This window comes from Podarcis gaigeae (genome assembly GCF_964106915.1).
Source record: "Podarcis gaigeae genome assembly, chromosome: 9".
Lineage (NCBI taxonomy): Eukaryota > Metazoa > Chordata > Lepidosauria > Squamata > Lacertidae > Podarcis > Podarcis gaigeae.
In genome coordinates, this window is record NC_139685.1 from 69,277,879 (window position 1) to 69,295,889 (window position 18,011).

Consider the following 18,011-nt stretch of genomic DNA (forward strand, 5'->3'; position numbering starts at 1 on the left):
GGTAGTTTATCTTAAAGTTTTAAGTGTCTATACGCTTATCACATTTATAAATTTTAAATTTATGTTGTACGTTGTTTTTATTGTTTGTTTTCCTTCTGGGATTGTACCCCCAAGTGTGTTTTATAAGCTGGTCTCCGACTGTAATAAATTATCTATCTATCTATAATTAATTGATACATTACCCGCCCTTCATTAGCAGGCCCCAGGGAAGGTTGCCAGAATTCAGAATATAAAAACAATTAAAACAGATTGCACTCGTGGCAATAAGGTGGGCCCTGAAAGCACATTCCAGAGAATGCTGGGAACTGTAGATTACCCATAATAAAGCTACAGTATTTTGGCCTTATAATCAAGTGTCAGGAAACCAAGCCTGATGAGGAACGGTTGAAGGAGCTGGATATGTTTAGCCCGGAAAAGAGGAGAATGAGGAGAGAGAGGATAGCCACGTTCAAACATCTCAAGGGATGTCACATGGAAGATGGAGCAAGCTTGTTTTCTCCTGCTCCTGAAGGGTCGGACTCGAACCAATGGCTTCAGGTTACAAGAAGGAGATTCCAACTAAACATCAGGAAGAATTTCCTGACGGTAGGAGCAGTTCGACAGTGGAACAGATGGACTCGCCTTCCTTGGAGCTTTTTACGCAAAGGTTGGGTGGTCATCTGTCATGGCTGCTTTTTATCAGAGATTCCTGCATTGCAGGGGGTTGGACTAAATGACCCTTGGGGTCCCTTCCAACTCTTTCAAGTTGATGATTCTACTATTTGTCTGCATCATCACCAAGGAGAGGTATTCAAGGTGGAGCCACCAGCCAGTAGCTGCCCAAAGACTGTAGTGTGCTGTCACAGTTTGGTCCCACCCTTACTATATGGCCCACATGGACGGCCATTTTAATTCAGCAATACTTCACACAGCATATAGAATGTAAGCTCCTCAGGGCAGGGGACCGAGGTTTTTCTCTAGGTTGCTGTGTAAAGGGTTGTGAACATCAGCGGTAATCCTGGGCTCTGCCTCGCATCAGCTCCAGTTGGTGCAAGTCAATAGTCGGGTACAACAATATCTGGAGGGCATGAGATTTCCCCATCCCTGATTGGCACATTGCTGGCACACTGCATGAACAATAATACAAATTTAATCTCGTTTTCTCACAAGGGAGCAGGCAAGCGAACAGCACTGGCTACAAGTTCAGGAGTCCTTCCTTCCCACTCGGACCAATATTGCCTCCCTTTCTTTGAAGTGAAGGGTTGTCTCACAGAATACACACACACACACACACACACACACACACAATGAGAAGACATGACGTCAAGGAGCTGCGTGGGAATCGAGAGAAAGGCACAAGATGGATGGCTTTGAATTTCTGCACCCGAAGCCAACTACAAACCTGACACAGCAGGGAGAAGAAAAAAGAGCTGGCTGTCTGGCTTCTTCTTTTTCTTTTCTTCTTCCCTGGCCAGAAATCAGAGAGCATCAGAAACTCTGAGCAACGCTGTTGTCCATTAACAGAACCTGGACTACGCAACAACGCCTTCCAAATCTGGCTGAAGGGACCGAGCAGTGAGCCTTAGCTGGAACATTAAAAGCTTTTCACTGCTCCCTCAGCACTCAGTTGCCTTTTGGCAAACCTGAAAAGACAACTCGTGAGATGTTTGGGGAAATCAAATGAAAACAGAGGTTCCCTGTGCTGTGTGAACGAGCACGAAGGCTTCTTTGACTGATGACGATCATCAATCATCATCACCAGACTTTATAATATACTGCACAACAAAGGCGTGCGTTGCCATTTTTAATATAACTTCAGGAAAATGGAAAGGAAAAATTATTGGCTGATATTTGACAGATGTTTTTACACAGGTTGTGGAGTATCTGGGGACGGATAGTACCTCTGGTGGGGGGGGCACATCACACTCCTCCTGGGATAGTTCATCCACCATTGGTCCCCATCCTGCACTCAGCTCTCACCTGTGGCTCCTGGAAGCTATCAGCATGTGACAGCAGCCGATCCCCAGGTATTGCTTTGACTGGTCGGATAAACCAGGTGAGGGTACCCAATGGGTCTCAAACACATAGCGAGTTAGGGATTTGCAAAGATAGGCGATGGTGGATTGAGCGGACGAGACCAATTGTGGCTCCAACAGTCACGAAGGCAGTTTCTGCACGTGCTGTATAGGAAAGTGAGGGGCAGATGAGTGTCATCAATCTGGGAGAAGGAAAACTCTGGTCCTAAACTTATTCTGCTTTGCAGGTTATCTGAGAAGAACAGGCTCGGGAGTAAACCCTACACAAATCTGGAGTGGAGTCCCTCTTTTTTTTTTAATTTGAATTTTATTTATTTGTTAACATTCTTATATTACATAGGTAAACGTTGTCATATTACATTACAGGACTTACTATAATACAAATTCCAACATGTATACAAAAATTATATACAAATTTTATATACAGTGGTACCTCAGGTTACATACGCTTCAGGTTACATACGCTTCAGGTTACAGACTCCGTTAACCCAGAAATAGTTCTTCTGGTTAAGAACTTTGCTTCAGGATGAGAACAGAGATCGTGCTCTGGTGGTGCGGCGGCAGCAGAAGGCCCCATTAGCTAAAGTGGTGCTTCAGGTTAAGAACAGTTTCAGGTTAAGAACAGACCTCCAGAACAAATTAAGTACTTAACCCGAGGTACCACTGTGCCTAGAAAGAAAATGAAACAAAAAAAGAAAGAACAAAAAGAAAGAAAAAATTCCTGCAAAATCATATACATACCAACACACTAGACTTCCTGTCTTTCCCGTTGTATATTCCTTTTTTACAAATCAATGTACTCTTATTATTGTATATTTCTTTACATATTATTTAATACATTCCTACATCAATATGTGCTCTTAGTCTTATTTCTCAACTCCGTCTCACTCCAATGTCAATCAAATGCTAACTGTCTTAGGGAATCCACTCTATGCTAGAATATGGAGTGGAGTCCCTAAGACAGTTGGACAACGCCTTGTACACCGCCTTCTGGCAACTCCTGCAGCCAAAGCTGGTGCCAAACGTATGGCTCTGCTTTTGTTTGGTCCACATCAGCAAGGCCAAGAGGGGGTCTTGTCGTCTGAGCAGCCCAGAACCTCTATACATTGGCTCCCAGTACGTTTCCGAGCACAATTCAAAGTGTTGGTGTTGACCTTTAAAGCCCTAAACAGCCTCGGCCCAGTAGACCTGAAGGAGCGTCTCCACCCCCATCATTCTGCCCAGACACTGAGGCCCAGCGCCGAAGACCTTCTGGCAGTTCCCTCACTGTGAGAAGCAATGCTACAGGGAACCAGGCAGAGGGCCTTCTCAGTGGTGGCACCCGCCCTGTGGAACGCCCTCCCATCAGATGTCAAAGAGATAAACAACTACCAAACTTTTAGAAGACATCTGAAGGCAGCCCTGTTTAGGGAAGTTTTTAATGACTGACGCTTTAATGTATTTTTAATCTTTGTTGGAAGCTGCCCAGAGTGGCTGGGGAAACCCAGCCAGATGGGCGGGGTACAAATAATAAATTATTATTATTATATACACACTGCCCAGGTTTGCACCACGGGGAGGTCACTCTGGTTCTGCTAACACAGTGGTTTTGCTTCCTCCCCCCGGAGGCACACTCCACGGTCTCTCGAGATAGACAGATGCCACCAACTGCTATTTTACAAATAAAAATAATTAAACATCCTTCAGCAATGTTCACTTTGGAAATCTAATCATGATTCATAACTCTCTCTTCCATGGTTGTCTTGGTATTAAACCAGATGCAAGCTGGTATATAATTTTCCCGGAGAAAACGATCAACCTCGCTGAGGAAGAGATGGAGACGGGGACTCGAGTATAATTGGAAATTCACCTCTTGTTTTTACAGCTGTTGTAGCTAAGCTCTGTTGCCTTCATTGGAAGATGGCAGAGGGGGGAGCACGCTGGCAACAGTGCCATGACAACTCTGACTGTATTTAATACTCAATCCATAAATAAATAAAAACTTAATGCAGCTACGGAAGGGCAAAAAGATTCAATTACCAGGATTAAGATTATTATTATTATTTTTAGATGGCCAACCAAGAATAACAAGAGCTTAAGAGATGAGTCCTACCAGATCAGAGTGTCATCGTTTCCTTTATAAAGCTTTCCATTTTTATAGGGAAAGAGTTTGCTGCCAGGCGGGTAGGCGGAAGGAATACAATATCTATAAAAACACACAGCAAAAATCCATTCCAGAATCAAGCCACTTAAGAAACGCAAGAGCCCTATTTTTCAGGGAAGAGTCATTTCTCTGAGGAGCTGTCCAGTGCAAATTCATGGGGGATGCATAGCATCGCCCACAAGCCCTACTTTGAAGGGCTGTCTAGTTTAAGCCCATTTTAAAGATAAAGAACAGTAAGAAGGCAGAGCAAGAGGAACCTTCAAGTTGCCCATGAACAGTGATCGCCTAGGCAGCAAACTGAGTGGGCACACAGGTCACACAGCTTTCCCTGCTATGGTGAGAATAAAAGGTAAAGGTAAAGGGACGCTCATCTTGCTTTAATGGCCGAGGGAGCCGGTGTACAGCTTCCGGGTCATGTGGCCAGCATGACTAAGCCTCCTCTGGTGAACCAGAGCAGCACACGGAAACGCCGTTTAACTTCCTGCCGGAGCAGTACCTATTTATCTACTTACACTTCGTGCTTTTGAACTGCTAGGTTGGCAGGAGCTGGGGCAACGGGAGCTCGAGCATCATGGAGATTCAAACTGCTGACCTTCTGATCAGCAAGTCCTAGGCTCTGTGGTTTAACCCAAAGCGCCACCTGCGTCCCGTGGAAGTTGTACTTCCCCTCAAAAAAAACCAAAACCATTAGGGCTGTCCATGGAAACTGGCAGCAAATTCAGAACAGAGGAAAAGTACTTTGTACAATGCTTCTCTAAAGTATGGGATTCACTGCCACAAGACATTTAAAGGGGTCTCCAAGCAGTGGTGCTGCTTGGGTTTTGAGGGGACTCTGGGTACGCAAAGTCATTAAAGGTATGAAAGCAAGCCAGGCATAAAATTTCACTTACCGGTAATTCTAGACAAGAAGCTGCAGCGAAAGTACAAATAAAGGTATCACAATACATTTGTTGTGGTCAATTTTGTGTTGCAGTTGGAGTGGACAATATTGCTTAACACAAGATATCAACACTACACTGTAAATAAATGAATACAGATGCAAGTCATTACATCTACATGTGATGCTCTTATGAAAACAGAAAGAGTAAAAGAGAAAACAAAAATAACACCATCTCAAAAAAGCATACTGCATGATATCATGATAGGAGGGACATATGATGAATCGACGATAACCTGTTCATTGATAAGTAATGCTATAGCGGTTGATTATTTAAGAGTCAATACTCTAAATGAAATGAACCTTTTTTAGCCTTCTTGAAAGCAAAGTCTTTAATCAAATAACCGAAATCCAACCAAATGAAATCAGTGCTAATCCTTGCGACATAGAAGACTGATCTTCTATGCTGCGTACCATATAAGAGCACAAATGTTTTAAAATCAATTTCAGCTTTGATTAAGTTTAAGTGGAGGTGCCAAACCTTCAGCCTACAAGCCAATGTTGGCTTGCCAGGGGATCCAGTTTGGTCCACAAGAGGAATACTGTATCACTCTAAGCAACCATGACTACTTATGGTGGAATAAGAGTGCTTTAAATGAATAGTGCAGTTCTAGGGATGTCTAGGGATGCAAGTGGCACTGTGGGTTAAACCACAGAGCCTACGGCTTGCCGATCAGAAGGTTGGCGGTTCAAATCCCTGTGACGGGATGAACTCCTGTTGTTCGGTCCCTGCTCCTGCCAACCTAGCAGTTCAACAGCACGAAGTGCAAGTAGATAAATAGGTAGCACTCCGGCGGGAAGGTAAATGGCATTTCCATGCACTGCTCTGGTTCACCAGAAGCAGCTTAGTCATGCTGGCCACATCACCTGGAAGCTGTATGCCGGCTCCCTCGGCCATTAAAGCAAGATGAGCGCCGCAACCCCAGAGTCGTCCGCTACTGGACCTAACGGTCGGGGGTCTCTTTACCTTTACCTTTAGGGATGTCAGAGAATTCCAACAAAAATTGAAAAGGGAGCAGAAGATGCTATAGTTTGTGTGTTCTGTGGTTTGGAACAGAAATCACCCAAATATTTGCATCACCATTGTTTTTAAATCCACACACAGTATGTAATCAATGACCCTTTTTTTCACATGGTTTTCACGTTTTCCTTAATCTAAACGAATGCAGGTTGCATAACTGAGGAAGATTGTTATGTAACTTACAGCAGGCAGAGAGATGAACTATTGGTATTTGGTGCAAACTGAACTGCAGCAGAAGAGAAACAGCGCTGGTTGTGACAAATGCAGGTTGAAAGGGAACCCGCTGCCTCCTTAAATCTCTACCTCTTGTCTTTATCCAGAAAAAGTATGTACTCCAGAAGTGTATTGAGAGTGGACATGAATGCAAAGTATGTCATTATTGTATACAATACAGAAAGACGACGGTGAGGAAGATCTAAACTTGGCTTTATAGAAAGAGAGCCTTATTCTCCAAATACAAATGATCCCTGTCATGATATATAGGGCTGGCTTTAGTGTCTGAAATTCTCCGATTCTGGCTGACCAAGCAGCACTCCTGGAAATGAGTGCAAAATCCTTACTGCTATAATTCACAGTCTATCTTGAAATAGAGAAACAAGGTTGGATGGTTAACGATCAACCAAGACAGAAGCATAAGATGAAACAGGATAATAAATTCTAAATAAATGGAAAGCAAACTGCCTGAAAAACTCTGCTTGTTACCTTCTCGTGCCTCCAGGGGAAAATTTAGCAAAACATTCTACTTACTAGGTACAGTTCTGCATCCAAATTATCCTCCTTTTTTCATTTTTTGTAGTGACATTACGCTCAGAATAAATGAGTTACTGCATGCTTGTCCTTGATTGCTCCAGACTGAATCACACACAAAACAATCTACCCTGCATGCACTTTTTTGTTGCTGAATTTACACAGAAGTAGGTTTACAGTGTTGGTTTCTGCTTCCTTCACTGAGCAGCGAAGTGCTTGTCACAAGACAATGTTTACATTCCACAGTCAAGTGCTGTTGGGTTTTCTCACGGGACAGGAGACTGGATGTGACGTACACTGGTTTCCTGTTTTTCACTGTTCTTTGCAGTTCAGTGGTGTGATTCTCTCCGTGCTTTAGAGGAGAGAGGATGCCTTTCTCTGCTCCGGCAGAGGGAAAATGTTTTTCTGTAAATTACCAGCTTTGAAGTGTAAATAAAGTAATATAGAGCATGTTGGCACGTACTTTTCATCATTCCGCTGTGCACTGGACACTGCTTATCTCCAACATTTGGTTCCGGGCCCAGAAAAACGCAGTGTTTTGAGAATGGACTCCAGAAATCGGGCTCCTGGCAAAGGAACAAAGGAGCAAAGAATTGGAGTGCCGGCAAAGGATCGGAATGCAGAGGGCCGGATCGGACGATATCTCTGCGCGTCAAGATGATTTGATGAGGTATGTGCTACAGCTCCGGGCAGCCTGCCAGCTTCTAATTAATGGCTTTATGGCTGGACTTTGAACTTTTATAGCCGGTTTTGCCGTGGCACAGGCAAAAGGCTAGAAGGATAAATTTTTCCTATGCTGGGGGAAATCGAAAGTAAAGCAGCTGCAGCAGTGTCGCAGCATGAATTTAAGACAGCAGAGAGAACTTTCACTTTTGAACTTGCCTTTGGAATGCGGTTTGAAGCAGCTGCAGATAAGCAAAGCAGTTAAGCAGAAAGGCACAGGTTCAAAGGCAGAGGCTGTTTTGAATTTGCTTTTGGAATGAAGCAGCTGTACACAGACGCAGCTTGTATAAAGCAGCTTGATTTAAAGCAGCAGAGATGACGCAGAAGGCTAATGCCAGAGTCATGATGGCTAGCTGCAGAAGGCTGGATGAGGCAAGTGGGGAATTTGATGCCAATCAGCCAAATGCTCAACTCACAGTAGCCAGTGATACTGCCATGATTCTGAATGAAGCAGATCGCCGGGGTGCTAGCTGCATGGGCAAGGGGGAGACTTCACAGACGTCATCCCATAGTGCAGTGGAACCACCAGATGGCGCCAAAGCTTTGAAGGCAGTGAAATGCTACACGTGTGGACGTCTAGGTCATATGAAGAGGGAATGCAGATATCCCAGGGCCAAGACAGAGCAGCGCAGCGAAAGCTCATCGCGTGGAAAAGGCCGAGGCAAAGGCAAAGGTCCGGTGTCCAGGACAACGCAGCACAAGGCAATGGTCTCACGCTTCACTCCAAAGGTTGCAGAGGTCCAGAAGACGTCTAGTTCTTTCTTCGTTGTTGATTCAGCGGCGACCCACCACATGTGCAACGATAAGCGACTGTTCGTGTCTTTTACACCGCAGGAAGGTGCGATTCACCAGGCGGATGACCACACAATTCCCAGTAAAGGCTACGGAACTGTTGTTCTTCACAGTTTGGACTTATCGATACAGGATGTGCTTTATGTGCCAGAAGCCAAGCATAATCTGCTCAGCGTTGGACAGCTGAATGAGCGGAAAATTGACGTTTCCTTTAAGAACAAAAGGTGCATCATCACAAAGAAAAATGATTATGTATTGCATGCTGAATATGTTGATCGTTTGTATGTTTTGTATTTTGATGATGTTGTGCAGGATGACACTTGTTGCATTGCAGGTTCTAACAAAAGTTTGCATGCAGAATGTATTCATGATTTTCATCGAAAATTTGGTCATTTGCATTTTGAGGCAGTATCTAAAATGCCTGCCTTGGTTGAAGGTATGACTATTAAACCCTGCAGGTACCACATGAAGTGCAAGGCATGCGCAGCAAACAAGGTAAAAATGGCTGCGAAAGGTAAGGTGTCTAGTAGGCAAGCTACAGAACCATACCAGGTTGTTCATGCTGATTTGGTTGGACCACTAGCGCCCTCTTTGGGTGGAAACAGGTACTTCATGGTTCTCATTGATGCATTTTCCAGGTATATTTATGTGTACAATCTCAAGCAGAAATCAGAGGCTTTTCCAAGGTTCAAGGAATTCTGTGCTTGGTTGGGAAATGTGCATGGTAAGAAGGTAAAGACTCTTTTCAGTGATCGCGGGGGAGAATTCACTTCTCAGCAGTTTGAAGCTTTTCTGACTGAGAAAGGAATTCAACACGATTTGTCTAGTCCTCGCTCGCCATGGCAGAATGGACTTGCAGAACGAGCAAATCAGACATTGCTTCAAGGGTTAAAAACCTTGCTGCATGATGCCAATCTTCCAGAGAGTTATTGGGCCGAAGCTCTCTCATGTTTCACTTACAGTTATAATCGCAGGTTATCTTCAGCGATTGGTTGTACCCCCTATGAGAAGATGTTTGGCAAGAAGCCATACATCAAACACATGAAAATTTTTGGTTCTGACATGTGGGTTCACTCACCACAAAGCTCCAAGTTAGACAAGCGTGGATTGCATGGTATCTTTCTAGGTTATCAGAAAGGGTCTTACAGAATAATGATGACTGACTCTAAGGCAATTAAGCTCACAAGAAGTGTTGAGTACAATGCCAAGTGGGGGGAGAATGTGGGAATTTTCCAATGTTATCCTGATGACAGTGATGAAACTGAGGATAGTCAAAAGCAACCGCAACAACCCACACCCACTGATGAAGGTTCTGATTCAGAGTCTGAAACTGAATCGGGTGATTCAGAGGATTTCAAGAGTGCGAAAGCCTCTATGCGACCCTCTGAAAGCTCTGATCAAGAATTGGAGGAACCATTGTTCACAATAGGTCACTTTTCTCCTAAGAAGGAAGAGGAGAGTGTTGAAGACTTAAGGCTAATTCGCAGGTCACAGAGAGCCACAAAAGGCAGACCTCCAAAGAGATTTGCTGATGAGTTTGCTAAGATAGCAGTAACAGCTGTTAAAAGCTCCAAGAAGGTGTTTGAACCTTCAAGTTTCCAAGAAATCCAGGATTTGGATTCAAAGGAAGCTGAGCCATGGTTAAATGCCATGAAGGCTGAGCTTGATTCCTTGGAAAGGAACAAAACATGGGACCTTGTTCCAGTAGTTCCAGGAATGAAACTGCTTGGAAGCAAATGGGTCTTCAAAGCGAAGACAGATCAAAATGGCAAGATAGTCAGACACAAAGCCAGATTGGTAGCCAGAGGTTTTGCACAGGTACCAGGTGAAGACTATCACGAGACCTACTCACCCACCGTGAGGTATGAGAGCATTAGGCTTATGCTCAAGCTAGCTGCAGAAGAGAATCTACACATTAGTCACCATGATGTGAATACAGCTTTTCTGTACGGATCTCTAGGTGAATCACTTTATATGCTTCCACCTGATGGCGTACAGGTAAAACAGGGATTTGTTTGTGCTCTGAAGAAGTCCCTTTATGGTCTCAAACAAAGTGCACGGTGTTGGCACACAAAACTCACTGAAGTATTGTTTTCTCTAGGTTTTAAGCAAGGGAAAGCTGATCCATGCGTATTTGTCAAAGAGGAGGGGCAAAAGAAACTGTATTGTTTGTTTTATGTTGATGATCTTTTATTCTTTTGGGAAGATGTCACAATGTACAATAACGCCCTAGCTCAACTGAAAGAGCACTTTGACATGAAAGATCTTGGTGAGGTAAACAACTACCTATCTCTGGAAATAGAGAGAGATCAAGATGGTAACATTCTAATACACCAGTCACGTAAAATTGCTGATGTGTTAAGCAAACTAAACCTGATGGATGCTAACCCTGTGGACACACCGATGATAACAGGTTATCAGGTAGATGACACTGAAGAAGCATTTTCTGATACTACACTGTACAGAAGTGTGCTAGGCAAGCTAAACTTCATTGCCAGATGTTCAAGACCTGACATTGCTGTTAGCTGTAATTTGCTAAGCAGACAAGTCAACAATCCTACTGTTAAGGATTGGAAAGCTCTGAAACGCATAGCGCGGTATTTGAAAGGCACTATGCATTACAGACTGAGATTTAACAATCAGAAGTCTGGTGGTCTTGAGATATTTGCAGATGCAAGTTTTGGAAGTGACACTACAGACAGGAAAAGTACGTCTGGAGTTTGCTATAAGTACAATCAGGGTCTATTTGATTGGTCATGCAAGAAGCAAACAACAGTTAGCTTAAGTACTTGTGAAGCTGAACTGAATGCACTGTCTTATTCACTTAAGGATTGTGAATGGTTGTTACAATTGTGCAAAGACATGAAAATTCCTGTCAAATGTCCAATCCAGGTTTACCAGGACAACAAAGCATGTTTGGCTTTGCTGAATTCTGAAGGTTGTAAGCAAAGCACGAAGCACTTGCAATTGAAGTTGCAACATGCTAGGGAACGTATTCAGAAGGGACTCGTAACTGTGTCCTATATGCCAGGTAATGAAATTCCTGCTGATGTATTGTCCAAGATTGTATCAAGGGATCAACACTGTACCTATGTGCAGAAGTTGGGTTTGTGCTGATATTGTACGAACACGCTGCCCAGTGATGTTCACAGAAAGGGGGAGGATGTTGGTTTCTGCTTCCTTCACTGAGCAGCGAAGTGCTTGTCACAAGACAATGTTTACATTCCACAGTCAAGTGCTGTTGGGTTTTCTCACGGGACAGGAGACTGGATGTGACGTACACTGGTTTCCTGTTTTTCACTGTTCTTTGCAGTTCAGTGGTGTGATTCTCTCCGTGCTTTAGAGGAGAGAGGATGCCTTTCTCTGCTCCGGCAGAGGGAAAATGTTTTTCTGTAAATTACCAGCTTTGAAGTGTAAATAAAGTAATATAGAGCATGTTGGCACGTACTTTTCATCATTCCGCTGTGCACTGGACACTGCTTATCTCCAACATACAGCACAGTTTCCCTAGGCCGAAAAAAATATAAACAATGTCCCAACATTTCACCTTTTACAAAAAATAAAATAAAATAATCTGTACACAAAAGGTGCCTGGGACACAATAATCTTTCAAGTGTAACATAATGGGTAATCTTTTCCTAACAAGGAAAGTGCCCATATAGAGTTTTATTTTAAATAACCAAAAACAGTCTGGGTCAAAAAGAAATCTCAAACCCACTCATTTATTATTATTATTATTATTATTATTATTATTATTATTATTATTATTGCCATTGGGGTTGTTTTATTTTTGTTGTCCCAACCAACAAAAATTGATCCAGAAAAGCAGGCTTAAGTAACCTTCATCTGTTTGTGGACATTTTACCACCACGATGTTGAATCTGCCTTCAAGTAGTAAAATGTTCCTAAAAGGTTTTTTTTGGGTTATTGGCACTTCCTGGTTCACTACCACTGATCCACAGTGAAGGTGAGCTACAGAACCCTTGAATTCTGCATTCTATGGCTCTCGGCTAGTGATCCTGGCTCCGGGTCAAAAATGGTGACTCGCAAAGTGCCACACTAAGGTAGGGACGCAGGTGGCGCTGTGGTCTAAACCACTGAGCCTCTTGGGTTTGCCGATCAGAAGGTCGGCGGTTCGAATCCCCATGACGGAGTGAGTTTCTGTTGCTCTGTCCCAGCTAGTGCCAACCTAGCAGTTTGAAAACACAGCAGGACAAGTAGATAAATATGTACCACTGTGGTGGGAAGGTAACCAGCATTTCCATGTGCTCTGGTTTCCATCACAGTGTCCCGTTGTGCCGGAAGCGGTTTAGTCATGCTGGCCACATGACCTGGAAAGCTGTCTGTGGACAAATGCCGGCTCCCTCGGCCTGAAAGTGAGATGAGCGCTGCAACCCCATAGTCACCTTTGAATAGACTTAACTGTCCAGAGGTCCTTTACCTTTACCTTACACTAAGGTGTTCCAAAGAATTCAAATCAATTATGTTTGCCAGTGTTCTGGAGAAAGAGGCTACTAATGAGATTTACCGTATTTTTTGCTCTATAAGACTCACTTTTTCCCTCCTAAAATGTAAGGGGAAATGTGTGTGTGTCTTATGGAGCGAATGCAGGCTGCGCAGCTATCCTAGAAGCCGGAACAGCAAGAGGGGTTGCTGCTTTCACTGCATAGCGATCCCTCTTGCTGTTCTGGCTTCTGAGATTCAGAATTTTTTCCTCTTGTTTTCCTCCTCCAAAAACTAGGCGCGTCTTGTGGTCTGGTGCGTCTTATAGAGCGAAAAATACGGTAATTTCTATTTAACACCCACCCACCACCACCCTATAATAATGTCCTAGGACCAGAAGCTAAATTCATGAACCTAATACATACCCTCCAACATTTCTTTGATGAAAATAGGGGTGTCCTATTCCATAATAATATTAATTTTGCTATTTGTAGGACGTTCCTGTTTTAGAAACCCATTTTTCTATTTATAGGATGTTCCTATTTTAGAAACCCATCTGACTGGGTTGTTCCAGACACTCTGGGTGGCTTCCAACATATATAAAAACATAATAAAACAAGAGACTTTTTTTAAAAAAAAAAGCTTCCCTATACAGGGCTGCCTTTGAATATCTTCTAAAAGGTTACTTATCTCCTTGACTTGGGGATCACATAACTGCATACCCTCCATAATTTCTCTTTTGAAAATAGGGACGTCCTAAAGAAAAGTGGGATATTCCGGGATCAAATCAGAAATTGGGGTGGCTTCTGTAAATCCAGGACTATCCCTGGAAAATAGAGACACTTGGATCATCAGCTACTGTGCTATTTTCTCCACCAGATAAGGGGCAAGGAAGGTTCTGCTCATACTGCAAAATAACTTGGACTGAGTAAGTGTTTTCAAGGTCTGTGGTTTGATGGAGAGATAGTGAGGTGCTGGGGTGCCACAAAGTGGTTGACTAGGGAAGAAGCTTTTGAATTCTGGTGCTGGAGGAGACTCTTGAGAGTCCAATGGACTTCAAGAAGATCAAACCAATCCATTCTTAAGGAAATCAGCCCTGAATGATCACTGGAAGGACAGATCCTGAAGCTGAGGCTCCAATACTTTGGCCACCTCATGAGAAGAGAAGACTCCCTGGAAAAGACCCTGATGTTGGGAAAGATGGAGGGCCCAAGGAGAAGGGGACGACAGAGGACGAGATGGTTGAACAGTGTTCTCGAAGCTACCAGCATGAGTTTGACCAAACTGCGGGAGGCAGTGGAAGACAGGAGTGCCTGGTGTGCTCTAGTCCATGGGGTCATGAAGAGTCAGACACGACTAAAAGACTAAACAACAACAGGGAAGAAGAAGCCAAGATTATATATATTTCCTACATAGGATGTGGACCAATTCTTTTACAGACCCTTTTGGACATTGTCCTGTAGTGCATTACTGAATAACGCCTGGCTAACTGGGAATCTGGTTTGAGCCTCCCTACTAAATCCCCAAAGGGAATTCTCTCCCACAAATTTACTCAGTGTGCTGACCCATTGATTGATTATCACGTTAATTTTGGGCCTTGGGTCTTAGGCGGCTGTTGGTTTTGTGCATTTTAACTTGCCAGCCTGCCTATTTTAAAACCATTACTTGAGGCACCCAAGCAAGAATTTACTTAATGCCTCTATTAACGTGGAAGACGCTGAAATATTTATAGCACTTACCAAGTTATTCGCCGTTTTGTTCATGGGAATGTAAGGACACCAGATATCTGATCGCAGGATATTCTGGGTTTACAGTGGTGCCTCGCAAGACGAAATTAATTCGTTCCACAAGCTTTTTCGTCTTGCAAGTTTTTCGTCTTGCGAAGCACGGTTTCCCATAGGAATGCATTGAAAATCAATCAATGTGTTCCTATGGAAACCGCCTTCAGACCAGGTCCGGGGACAGTCTGTCCCCCGACCTCTTCTGAAGGCTGAGGGGGGGGACAAGGGCTTTTCTTCCCACCCCCAGCATTTTAAAAAACCCCGGGACAGCAGAGGACTTTTCCGCTGTCCCGGGGTTTTTTTAAATGCTGGCGGGCGGCAGCGCTGGACCTCTTCTGAAGGCCGGCGGGGGGCAAAAGTCTTTGCTCCCCCCTGCCTGCCTTCAAAAGCCGTCCGGGAGAGCGGAGAAACGCGCTGCGTCCAGGACCTCTTCTGAAGGCCGGCGGGGGGCAAAGGTTTTTGCTCCCCCCCCCCCCGTCTGCCTTCAAAAGCCGTCCGGGATAGCGGGAAGAGCTTCCCTGCTATCCCGGACCGCTTTTAAAATGCTGGCGGTGGGGAGCAAAGCCTTTCGGCCCCCGCCGGCCTTCCTTGACCTCTTCTGAAGGCCGGCGGGGGGGGAAGGCTTTGCTCCCCACCGCCAGCATTTAAAAGAGGTCCCCGGAGATTTCCCTATGGGCTTTCTTCTTGCGAAGCAAGCCCATAGGGAAATTCGTCTTGCGAAGCAACTTGCAAACGGAAAACCCTTTCGTCTTGCGGGTTTTCCGTCTTGCGAGGCGTTTGTCTTGCGGGGCACCACTGTACTTTGTTACCGGAAAAATCTGAGGGCTCCCTTGGACAAAAAGTATAGACACCAACCAGAGTAAATTGGAGCAAATCAGCATCCTGTAGGCTTGGCCTTTATTGACTGTTGCAACAGGGTGCTCCCCTCACTTGCAGGTGAGAGGAAAGACACAGAAAAATGGTGTGCAAGACCTTATAAAAACTTTTGAAATTCCCATCCTGTAGCCCACCCCCAGAAACATCATGCATACATTACAGAAAGAAGGGGTTGAGGGAGGAGTTGTGGTGGTAACCAGAGTGTCCTGTCACCTGGCTGGTTCCTTTCTCCTCATCCCCATGAGTCATTTTCGGAAGACAAAAGGTAGTTGCAGTTTCCTGCCCCCTGAGGGAAGATCTGATCATTGTCCTTTGTTCCAGTCCATGCTGAATCCACTCCCATATGCAAGTTCTTTGTGATCTTGATTGTCTTCTGTCTAGGACCATCAGGGTTGGCATAGCAACTGGGCAGGGCTCCTGTGGATGTGCTGGGCTGGCCTGTATCAAACCTTCCCCATTTTGTAGTCCTTCCTTCATGGAGTAAAATAAAAGTGGAACAGTGCAAATCTGATGTATGGTTGATTTTCTATGAATTTATAACATGAGTGTAGCGTATGTACTGTGTGAGTGTGAATGTGTGTGAAGTTTGTACAAACTGAATGATTGGGGGGGTTTCCTGCTACAACCTATAAAGCTGGTAGCACTCTTGAACAGGATTCGTGACTCACTTGGGGGTCGCGACCCACAAATTAGGAAGTGGTAGTATACATAATTCTAAGCTAGATAGGCCAATGATCTGACTCAGTATGGAAGCTTCCTATGATCCTACGAACTGGCCACATTTTGGCCTGAAATATCAGTAATCAACCAACTCTGGTTCATCTGTCTAGAATTCAAGTGAGTCAACTGTTTACCTTGAAGGAGTGAGGATTTCCTTTGCTTCTGCTTAACTCTGCCCCAACGCCGCCACCAGGAGAACAACTAGGAACAAAGGACCTATGCAAGACCCGCCCACACGGTCCACGGTCAAGGAGATTTATCCCAAAGTAGATTATGTAGTTACAGCTACAAGTACAACGGAGTAGTAATAGTACCACTCTAATCTGTCTCGGTCAGATCACATCTGGAATACTGTGTATAGTTCTAGGCACCACAATTTAAGAAGGATGTTGACAAGCTGGAACGTTTGCAGAGGAGGGTGACCCAGTTGATCAAGAGACTGGAATGGTCAAGGGAACTGGATATGTTTACCCTGGTAAAGTGGAGACTGAGAGGAGATATGGATCAGGGGAACACTATGGATGTAGTGTATTTTGATTTCAGTAAGGCATTGGACAAAGTCTCCTATGATATTCTTGTGGAGAAGCTAGTAAAATATGGACTGGATGAGATACCTTTTAGGCAAATTTGTAGATGGTTGACTGACTGAACCCAACAAAGGCAACCAAGATGATCAAGGGTCTGGAAACCAAGCCTTATGAGGAGTGGTTGAAGGAAATGGGTAGGTTTAGCCTGGTAAAGAGGAGATTGAGAGGAGATGTGATAGCCATCTTCAAATATCTCAAGGGCTGTCACATGGAAGATTGGAGCCAATGGATTCAAGTTACAAGAAAGGAGATTCTGACTAAACATCAGGAAAAGCTTTCTCACAGTAAGAGTAATTCGACAGTGGACTCTCCTTCCTTGGAGGTTTCTAAGCAGAGGTTGGATGGATGACTGCCATGGATGCTTTAGTTGAGATTCTATGAATCCGATTCAAAGTCCCAATTCCCACTAAAGGAATCTGAGCTAAAATTCAGAGACCCAAGCTAAGTAAGGATGTTGGCTGCAGCTTCAACCACTTACCATTTTGACTATGTTTTGAGCACTTAGTGTTGTGAGGCAGTAAACCTACAGCAGTGTTTCGCAACCTTGGGTCTCCTGCTGTTTTTGGACTACAGTTCCCATCATCCCTGGCCACTGGTCTTGCTAGCAAGGGATGATGGGAATTGTAGTCCAAAAACAGCTAGAGATCCAAGGTTGGGAAACACTGGTCTAGAGCAAGCATTCCAAATGTTGTTGGACTACAACTCCCATCAACCCTCACCATGCTGGCTGGAGACTGATGGGCGCTGGAATTTACCAGCTGGTTTTCTAAACCTTCTGTGGAGACGACGATGAGTGCTGAGATCACTTTTAACTCCTAGCCTTATCACTGACCCTCCAAGTCTCCCTATTTTCCAGGGACAGTCCCAGATTTACATAAATTTTGGGATTTGATCCCAAAATGTCCTATTTCTCCTTAGGACATCCCTATTTTCATCAGATAAATGTTGGAGAATAAGAAGTTAACTGATCCCTGAGCTATCTGAAGGCAGCCCTGTAAAGGGAAGTTCTCTCTTTTTAAAATGTATTTTTATTGAACAATTTTAGCAAAACAAATTATCAATCGATATATCCAATTACATTTCCCCCCCCCTTTTTTATTCCCTTCCATCCCTCCCTCTCCCACCCTCCAAAGACTTTCCTCAGCTCCCCTCTCTTATTTGTTTGCACATATTATTCTCTCTGTGTTAAAACGTTGTACATATCATACCTTGGAAGAATGGCAGAT

The 18,011-nt window shown here is 44.1% G+C and overlaps 1 protein-coding gene across 1 annotated transcript in view; it reads right to left on the reverse strand.

The window, feature by feature from the left end:
• FRAS1 (Fraser extracellular matrix complex subunit 1) overlaps positions 1-18,011 on the reverse strand; it is a 356,176-nt gene that overhangs the window by 290,167 nt on the left and 47,998 nt on the right. The gene's annotated exons all lie outside the window — the stretch shown is intronic.